This window comes from Thamnophis elegans, unplaced genomic scaffold (assembly GCF_009769535.1).
Source record: "Thamnophis elegans isolate rThaEle1 unplaced genomic scaffold, rThaEle1.pri scaffold_38_arrow_ctg1, whole genome shotgun sequence".
Lineage (NCBI taxonomy): Eukaryota > Metazoa > Chordata > Lepidosauria > Squamata > Colubridae > Thamnophis > Thamnophis elegans.
In genome coordinates this window covers 843,270-853,938 of record NW_022473861.1, presented here as the reverse complement: position 1 = coordinate 853,938, position 10,669 = coordinate 843,270, and positions in this window count along the sequence as shown.

Below are 10,669 nucleotides of genomic sequence, written 5' to 3'. Positions count from 1 at the left end.
TCCTGAGGGGGGGATCACCTGTCTAGGGCTGCAAAAAAAAGCAGCTGAGAAGAACTGGCTGGAGATAAGAGCTCAGTTACGCTGGATCTTTTCTCCGTTCGCAGCCCAAAAAAAAGAAAAGGGGCTGTGAACTACGAATAAATCCTAGCACCTGAGCTTCTGCCTGCCCCTTTCTGCCAAAAAGGGGTGATATCTATTGATCTTAATTAGATATACAGACCAGAACTCTGAGAGGAGCTCCATTGAGCTCTTTCGGCGACAGCTCCGCCTGTGGCAGTTGTCAATAGTGCATGCTGAGGCCTCGGTGGCTGGGCCTGTTCTTGTTGCTACCAGGGCCTGGTGCTTCAATTATCTTCAATTCTGGAGCTGGTCCACCAGCTGTTGCAAGATCCTGCCATTTTCTAGTTCCACCTTATAGGAGTACGGCCCTGTAATTCCTATAATTGGGCCCAGTAGCCACAATGGGCTGCCAGCATAGTTTCTGGCATAAATTGTAACCCCTGTGGCAAACTCCCATATCCTTCTCCTAAGTTCTGGAGTTTCTCTGGGCATAATTGAGGTGCAACTGATCTAAGGTTGTTCTTAGTTGGTGGCCCATTAAAACCATGGCAGGGCTGTGATTTGTTAGGGGGCACGGTGTCACGTGTTGCAGTAAGAGGTACCAGGCCATATTGGTATGCCCATCCCCTGGACCCATTTTCCCTTAAAGAGTCCTTGGCCGAATGCACTGTTCCTTCAGCCTGTCCATTACTGGATGGATGGAAAGGGGTTGTTAGAGTGTGCGGATTCCCTGGGCTGCTAAAAATACTTCCGTAAGGCCTGGGTTATGGCTTCCGAGGTGGTAGAGGCCATGAGGACAACTGCCACCCATTTAGAGAATGCATCCACTAGAACTAGGAAATTCTGTCCCTGGAAAGGGCCTGCCAGGTCCATGGTCCCTGAGGGGTTTCCCAATTCCTAACGGAGGCCCTGGGGGTTGCTGGTCTGGCTTCCTGGCATTGAGAGCACTCTGAAACCCACTCAGTTATGGCCTGGTCCATGTTGGGCCACCAGGCGTAGCTTCGGGCCAACACCTTCATCCTTACAATTCCAGGCTGACCCTCATGTAAGGCTGTCAGAATTGCCTGTTGTAATGTCACGAGTACAATGACTTAGTTTCCCCATAGCAGGCATCCCTGATGCACTGAGAGTTCATTCTACCTAATTTAAAGGGTTGAAACTCTGAGTTTACTGGTCCTGTGGACACCCACTTTTAACCTCAACCCAGTCAAGTACATGGGACAACACATGGTCTTTCATTGAGGGCTTTGTGATGTCCTCTACTGTTACTAGGTTGCATAGCTCATCGATCAGAAACATGTTGGAGTGTTACAACATCCTAAAGGAGTCCTAAAAAATTCTACCCAGGGAACTGCAAAGTGGTACATTCCCCTTTTCAACTTGAGCCCTATGTCCTTAAACCCACCTAGCACTAGCCTCAGGTGCTGTAGGAGGTCTGTGCGATTGGCAGTGGAAACCAGGATGTGATCAAAATAAGAGATGGTGCCTAGTATCCCCTGCATCAACCTTTTCATGAGACTCTGGAATATCCCTGGAGCCACATGGACTCCAAATTGGAGTCAGCGGCACCTGAAGGCTCCCCGGTGCATGACTATCATCTGAGCTTCAGTGGTAATGTCATCCACAGGGAGCTGCTGGTATGCCTGGGCCAAATCTAACTTTGTGAAAAATTTCCCTTTGCCCAGTGAGTGCAACAGGTGTTGCACCACTGGGAGTGGATAAGCACTCTCTTTCAAACCAAGGTTGAGTGTGCACATATAATCTGTGCACAAGCATACTGACCCATCAGCCTTTAGAGGCATGACAAGGGGCATCTCCCACTTCGTGTGGTCAGTGGGCTCTAGGATGCTTTGGGCTATAAGCCATTCACTTTTCCACAGAGCGCAAATGGCACCTGATGTGGCTTCAAATGTATAGGGGTGATTTGGGGGTCCAAATTGAAGGTGATGGGGGTCCTGTATATTACCCATGCCCCCTACGAAAACAGTAGCAAATTCTTTAGTAAGCAAATCCAATTCTGAGTGACTCCACTGATACCATGTCCCAGGGACCTGAACCAGTTGAGACTCAAAAGGATAGGGAAGGTTCCTTCGACATAACAAGCTGAAGTCAGCCCACAAAATCTTTAAATTCCTCTTTAAATTTGTAAGTGCCAAGGATGGGAATTCCATTTCCCTGATAGTCTCTAAGCCTCAACGAACACGGTTTCATCCATCCTTTGATATCCTGGGCACCAGCCTTTTAATGGTGCTACAGGACAACAAGGCTGAACCCGAATCAACCTCCATATGACAGGGCACTCCTTCAATTTGCACTGTCAAGTAAATCTTTTTCCCTGGAATTAGGCTTGCTTGGCCAATGACTGTTTCAGCTGGCTCCTTTACAATTGCAAAACAGTCCTCACTACACTTGGGGCTATACCTTTGCTGTCTTTTGGGGACAGTTTTACCCCGGGAAAAATGGTGGCTGGTTGGGCAGCCTTACAGAATTTTGCTAAGTGATCTTTCCACCACATCATAGACAGCTAGCATTTTTAAACATAGACAGCTAGCATTTTTAAACCTGCAAGCTGTCCTAAGGTGATTCCCCCACAGCCTCAACAGGGCATTTGATTAAAGTTTTTCTCACCAAACTGACCCTTCCCTGGTGCAGCCTTGAGGTCGTTGAGGTCCTCATCCGTCAGGACTCCGGGGTTGTTTCCTCGTAATGCACATCAATAGGCTTGAAAGATGTGGTGGAGCTGGTCCTTTGGAATTTAGCCAGTGACAGTTCTGACATCTCTGCAGCTCAGGCTTCATCCAGCACAGCCTGGATCATCAGGTCTGGCTTAGCCAGAAGGTGGCATTGTAGGTGGAAGTCTCTCACTCCACAGACAACTCTATCTAAAAGGACGTTGTCCAAATCCCTAAACTGAAAATACAGGGCTGCTGATCTGAGAGCTGCCACAAATTGGCTGATAGATTCGCTCTCAGCCTGGTTCCTATGATGAAATGCATGTCTGCGGGCAATGTGAGATGGAACTGGTGCATAATGGTCCCTCAGCTTGGACAGTAATACATCCCAGGGCCCTGAAACCACTAGTTGTGGGGCAACTAGAGCCCGGGCTGTCTCAAGTATTTCACTGCCACAAAAGCTTAGAAAATAAGCTTGTTTACGGGTATTAGGCCGCTCTTCATAGTTGTTGGCTACTAAAAAAAAAAAAATTCAAAACACATATATGACCATCCATGTTTCAGCAGCTGGGTTAAATGCCACAAACATATTTATCATAGCCATGCTGATGGCTTGGAAGTTTAAACTGATCTGTCTGAGGGGAAAACATTTGACAGGCACAACTTCTCATCATTAATTGAATGATTCATTCAGCTCTTCTTGTGCTTCAGCTCTCAGATTGTCAGTGAATTGTCTTACTCAGCTCGTTCAGTTCGTCCATTCTGTTGCCTCATTCATGATCCCACTTCATCACCTGTTGTCGTGTACTGAGATTGGTGGGTAAAGAAAGAAGATGAAATGGAACATAAAGTTAATAGGGTTTATTTCTAACAAATGGTTGCCAAATGAAGCAGCTAATACATGGCCTCTCTGCTGCTGTTGACAGTTCTTTATATAGGGAGCTGTAAGATGGTTTAACCAATCAGAATGCAGTATGCACCGAGAGAGGAGGAGCCAACGTAACAACGAGACGATGTGTGATCGTCCCGCAGAGATGGTGAATGGGAAGAATACGTCCTGCTGATCTCAGGGACACTGCAAAGTCCCTGATTGATCCAGGAAAAGTTCTTTTAGCTGGCGACAAAAGCACAGCCCCAGGATGATGAGGTTGAGACGGCTCTGAAATGGAAGGAAACGGAAAGAGAAAGTGTTTTCAGCTAATCAAAAGGAAACAAAGAAAATTGTAACAACAGAGGGAAAAACACACTGCTACTCGGAGGCTGGAGGTTTTTTGTATTGGAAACAAAACACTTTACTTTCCTCACTGATTACTCTGGCTTGGCACTTCAAAGCCTCACTATTTGTTTATAGAGAGTGATAAGAAGAAAAGCATACAGATGTTCCTTTGAAGTATATCTTTAACCAGAGAAAAGTGAAAATAAGACCTTATTGTGAATTTATGCTTAATCTTGTAAAAACCTTCCAAGCCAGATCAGCAGTGTTTGTCAGCTGGATAATGGCACAATTTCAACAGCAGAAAGAAGTTTACAAAAGATAATGTTTGAAATTCAGAAATTATTAAATACATCTGAGAGAATGGAAAAGAAGTTGGAAAACCTAGAGCATTTAACAGCAAAATATGATGAAGAAGTTGGAGTTGTTTATCAAGTGGAAAAAGTGGAGGTTACAGTCCTAAACACCAAAGAGAAAAATGATCATGAAGAAATCAAATCTGTTGACATCGATGGTGAATGGTCTGTGTCTGGAAATGGAAAGAGTGGAATATGGAAATGGGGAGTTAGATGGATGGGAACTCTACCTCAGATAGCAAGACATAGAAGAAGAAGAAAAAAGAATTTATGGATTTAAAGAGAGAAATGTTATCAGTAACATCATTGATAACACCACAGATAATTAAAGATAAGCTGATCCACGAAACAGAAGAAGGGTATCGAAATTATATGAGGGACTTAATAAGCAAAGAGCTGCAAAGAGAAATCCATGCAAATTTGATTAAGGAGATGGTTAGAGGACTGATACCACAAATGGCAGAAAACATGAGATTGTTTTGCTACTACAAAGATACAGGTTGATAGAGGAAAGTGTATAATCAAAAATTAGTTAAACTTAATGAAAATTAGTGGCAATAGATATAGTTAAATAAATAATTGATAATGATAATAATGTATACATATGTATTGCTATGATAAGTATAATTGGATATGAATATTGAATGATACTTATGAAAGGAAGATTAGAAATTTTTGGGAGATATATAAAGGTTAATTAAAAAACTAAGTTAAATTTAGTTAAGGTTTGATTATTAGGGGGGAAATGTTATGATAAAGGATACAGTCAAATAAAGGAGGGATAATGATAACAATGTGTGTATGTGTGTGTGTGTATATAATATATATATATATATATTATATATATATATGTGTGTGTGTGTGTGTGTGTGTGTGTGTGTGTGTGTGTGTGTTGTTGTTGTGTTGTTGTTTTATTTGTGCTGAAATAAATAAATATTGGGGTGCTGCCTGGATGGTCTCTTGTGACGAGCCGAAGGACAGAGAATGGAAATAGTGATCTTCCTCCCATATTTGGGCATACCGAGGGTTGTAAAAATCTTTATATGTTGTATTTGTGCTGATAAATAAATAAAGGGAGACTAGTATAGCAATGTTCCCTCTAATTTTTTTTCAGTGTGAGCGGAAAAGTATAGTGTTTGAGCGGCACATTTTCATGCCTGAGCACCTGAATTTTTTCACAGATGTCACCTAAGACAACAACGAAATCAGTATTATTTGAAACTCAAAGTTATGTTTATTCAAGGTACCCGCTTAATTAAAAGTGTTATAATATCAGTATCACTTAAAACGGTCCTGCTTAGCAACCAAAATGTTGGCTCAGAAACTCTGGCATTGAAGCACGCAAGTCTTAAAGCTGTCAAGTTACAAGACCCTCGCACCCCTAACCCTTTAGGAAAAAAACCCCAGGGGTCTTCAAACCTGACAGTTTTAAGCCTTGTGGACTTCAACTCCCAGAATTCCTCCTCCAGTCATGTTGCAGCAACGTCATCTGCGTGGATCTGCTCCATCTTCGGTTTTTTCACAGGAGGCAGGGCTGCTGCTGAAGATGCCAACGAGCTCCCGCCGCCACTAGAATATGCATTTGTTTAGCATGACATAGAATAGTCTTTCAACCAGAAGTATGGAATAAAAGAGAGACTGATAAATATTAAAAAAAATAAAACCAAAAAGCAGCTATTTATTTGAGTTCTAGATAAACATTTAGTTCAGAAGAGATTAGAATAGAATAGAGAAAGAATAGAATATAGAGAATACAATAGAAATAGAATTGGAAGGGACCTTGGAGGTCTTCTAGTCCAACTCCCTGCTTAGGCAGGAAACCCTACACCACTTAAGACAAATGGCTATCCACATCTTCTTAAAGACTTCCAGTGTTGGGGCATTCACAACTTCTGGAGGCAAGCTGTTCCGTTAATTGTTTTAACTGTTAGGAATTTTCTCCTTAGTTCTAAGTTTCTTCTCTCCTTGATTAGTTTCCACCCATTGCTTCTTGTCCTGCCCTCAGGTGCTTTGGAGAATAGCTTGACTCCCTCTTTTTTTGTGGCAACCCCTGAGATATTGGAAGACTGCTATCATGTCTCCCCAATTCCTTCTTTTATACCTAGTTCTTGCAACCATTCTTATATGTTTTAGCCTCCAGTCCCCTAATCGTAGAATAGAATGACAGAAGGGACCTTGGAGGTCTTCTAGTCCAACCCCCTGCCTAGGCAGGAAACCCTACACTACTTAAGACAAACAGTTATCCAAAATCTTCTTTAAAACTTCCAGTGTTGGAGCATTCCCAACTTCTGGAGGCAAGTTGGTCCATTGGTTAATTGTTCACTGTCAGGAAATTTATCCTTAGTTCTAGGTTGCTTCTCTCCTTGATTAGTTTCCATCCATTGCTTCTTGTCCAGCCTTCAGGTGCCTTGGAGAATAGTTTGACTCCCTCTTCTTGGAGCAACCCCTGAGATATTGGAAGACTGCTATCATGTCTCCCCTAGTCCTTCTTTTCATCAAACTGGACATACCCAGTTCCTACAACCGTTCTTTATATGTCAATATCATTTAGACAAAGTTGATCCCTTATTCTCCACTCCAGAACCTTGGAGTTTGAAGTTCTTTGGTTCTTTCCCACCCTCTGTGTTCCCACGAGGGGATTAGCATCACAGCTCAACTGCCCCCCTCCCACCCATAAAGACCAAGAGAGCATCGCTGCGCATAGCCAAATGCTACCATAGCAACTATGGCGTTGTCTGATGTCTTTCTTGCACGCTAAGATGGACTGACGGGGTGAAGCATAGCTTGCATTGTCCCTAGTGCGGATTCTTTTCCCAGCCTTGGTCACTTTAGGGGTGGACTTCAGTTCCCAGAATTCTTCAGCCAGGGAAATTCTGGGAGCTGAAGTCCTCCGTCCCTCCTTATTCTGTTTCCTTTTCCTTCATTATATTCAATTGTTTCAATATTAAGTGTAATTCTTCCTTCCTAACATTTTCCATTTTTTCCTATATTCTTTTCCATTTCAACATTGTCTTTGTTCCTTCCATCTTCCTTCCTTCTTTCAATCCTTCCAATATTTTTCCTTCATTCCCTTGTCTGTTTCAATATTAAGTACATTTCTTCCTTTCTTCCTATACTTTTTTCCATTTTCTTCCTTATATTCTTTTCCATTTCAACATTGTCTTCCTTTTTTCCTTCCTCCTTCCTATACGTCTTTCCATTTTTCCTTATATTATCTTTTCTGTTTCAACAGTCTTTGTTTCTTCCTTCCTTCCTTCCTTCCTTCCTATACTTCTTCTTTCATTCATTATATTTTCTTTCCATTTCAATATTAAGTGTAATTCTTTGTTCCTCCTTCCTTTTTCAATCCTTCCAATACTTTTTCCTTCATTCTCTTTTCCTTCAATTAAGTGCAATTCCTTCCTTCCTTCCTTCCTTCCTTCCTTCCTTCCTTCCTAAGTTATTTCCATTTCTTCTTATATAATATTTTTCTTTCAACATAAAGTGCCTTCCTTCCTTCCCCCCTCCCATCCCTTTCTTTATGTTTTCTTCATGCTTTCTTTTCTTTTTCCTCTGCTCTTTTTAAATCCCCCCCTTCTTCTCCTCCTCTACATTTAGGTTGGATTAGTTTGTACAACGGTCATCAAACTTCTGAAGTAAAAATAAATAAATAAATCATATTAAGAAGAAAAAGGAAGACGTTTTTAGTTAAGTCAAACGTTTTAATAAAAGTTTCATCTTTTAAGATTCGTCCAACACATCCAATTGTAACCTTAACAGTAAAGAATATCACCCCAGCTGCTAAAGGTTCAACCAGTCTGAGAACCATTGAAAAGACAACAGTGCAAAATCCAAAAGACACAACTTCCTCACCGCCATTGCTTTGGTACCAAATCTTTGAGGAAGGGGCTCCAGAAAGAAGGAGGAGGAGGAGGAGGAGAAGGGAACCAAAGAGAGGCTTTTACCGGGTCTGCGCCCCACAGCCAGGACCGTCCTTGCACCTCAAGCCGCGTTTCTTCCTGCAAAGCCCTTCGGGCAACCCGAGAGTTCCGTTTGATGCCAGAAGGGCTTTGCAGGAAGAAACGCAGCTTGAGGCGCAAGGACGGTCCTGGCTGTGGGGCGCAGACCCGGTAAAAGCCTCTCTTTGGTTCCCTCCTCCTCCTCCTCCTTCCACAGCCTGCATGACGCTGCCGCCCAGGCTGAGAGCTGCCGCTGAAACAAGTTTGGGGAGGTCCTTTGCGGGCGGCCAGTTCTAGCCTCCTGCAAAGGACTTCCCTACGTTTACTTTGAAAGAAATCTGCGCGGCAGTTAGAAACCTCTGCACGGGGGTTTCTTGCCATGTGCGCGGCCGCGCAGCTGCGCACCTTAGAGGGAACAGTGTAGTATAGATCTATTTCAAGCTATTTAGCTCTTATCAGCTAGCCATACCCTTACTGGGATTTGAACCTGCAACAGTAAAAATATTGGGTTTCTGTCTGGATGGTCTCTTGTGACGAGCTGAAGGACAGAGAATGGAAGTAGTGATCTTCCTCCCATATTTGGGCATACCGGGGGTTGTAACTTTAAATAGATACCTTTCACCCTGGCTTGGCTGATAAGGAGTCGAACTCTGTAGCTTAGTGGTTAAACATCTGCATAAGATGCAATACAGCACAGGTTCGATTCCCAGTAAGGGTATGGCTAGCTGATGAGAGCTAAATAGCTTGAAATAGATCTATACTAGTCTCCCTTTATTTATTTATCAGCACAAATACAACAAATGTAACATAAAGGCAACAGTAAAAATATTGGGTTTCTGTCTGGATGGTCTCTTGTGATGAGCCGAAGGACAGAGAATGGAAGTAGTGATCTTCCTCCCATATTTGGGCATACCGGGGGTTGTAACTTTAAATAGATACCTTTCACCCTGGCTTGGCTGATAAGGAGTCGAACTCTGTAGCTTAGTGGTTAACACATCTGCCTAAGATGCAATACAGCACAGGTTTGATTCCCAGTAAGGGTATGGCTAGCTGATGAGAGCTAAATAGCTTGAAATAGATCTATACTAGTCTCTTTATTTATTTATCAGCACAAATACAACAAATGTAACAAAAAGGCAACAGTAAAAATATTGGGTTTCTGTCTGGATGGTCTCTTGTGATGAGCCGAAGGACAGAGAATGGAAGTAGTGATCTTCCTCCCATATTTGGGCATACCGGGGGTTGTAACTATATATATATGTGTGTGTGTGTGTGTGTGTGTGTGTCTGTGTGTGTGTCTGTGTGTCTGTGTGTGTCTGTGGTGTGTCTGTGGTGTGTCTGTGTGTGTGTCTGTGTGTTTGTGTGTGTGTGTGTGTGTGTGTGTGTACACCATAAGGAAATTGGATGTAAATTGTAAACAGTGATTTGGAAAGGAGGATTAGAAATTTTTGTTACTAAATATTATGGATGTTTAACCAGAATAGGCCATAAGGATTTAGTGTTATTAAAGTATATTAGAAATAGCAAATGAAATACCAGTATGTGGTTATGTTTTAAATTTTGGTATATTTTAGGATGAAGGATGTTTAAACAACTATAGTCAAATGAAAATGGAGATATGATGACGGTAACATGTATAATATCTGAGTTAAAATACTTGAGTTAATATGAATTATGCTTGATGAGTGTGGAAGAGATGCACAAAAGTCTTTTGTAACCAACTGATACACTTTCTACAGTATGTAAAGAAGAAGGATTCTTTATGTTGTGTTTGTTTTTAAAATTTTAAAAAATAAAAAAAGAATGCAGTGTACACCGACGGACCAGAGTGGAGACGATGTTCACAGCAATATGGGGGTTTATTCAAAAAGAAAATAAAAGAGATCAAAAAGGGGGGGAGCTGCAAAGAGGCATTGAGGGAGAAGACATCGAGGTAGGCTGCGACTTTGATGAGAGAAAGAACAAGAGCTGAGCAAAATTGAGATGGGAGCTTCTTGCAGCTGTCTGCAGGACTGGGGCCAAGACATGATTTCCCTCCCTTCCAGTCAGGCAGTGAGTGACTCGGAGGGGAGGGCCAGTTTCAGCCAGTTCTCCAAACTGAACAAAAAGTTAGTTACCAGTTCTACCAAACTAGTACGAACTGGATGAAACCCATCAATGCATTCCACTACGTAATTGCACATGCCATAAGCTCTCTGGTTTAAATGTATACATGAAAAAAGTATCAGACACACATATAAAGAGGGATGATTTATAATTTTCTTTTCATTAACTGATGCTTATCGTTCAGTTCAGGTCTAATTACAATGATAAAACACTTGGGGAAAAAGATACACACTAATAATCCAGCACTGGAGGAGATCATGGAGAAGATCTCCACAGCCAACATATATTTTCCCCTAGTGCTTAAATAAGTTGGAACAAAGCAAA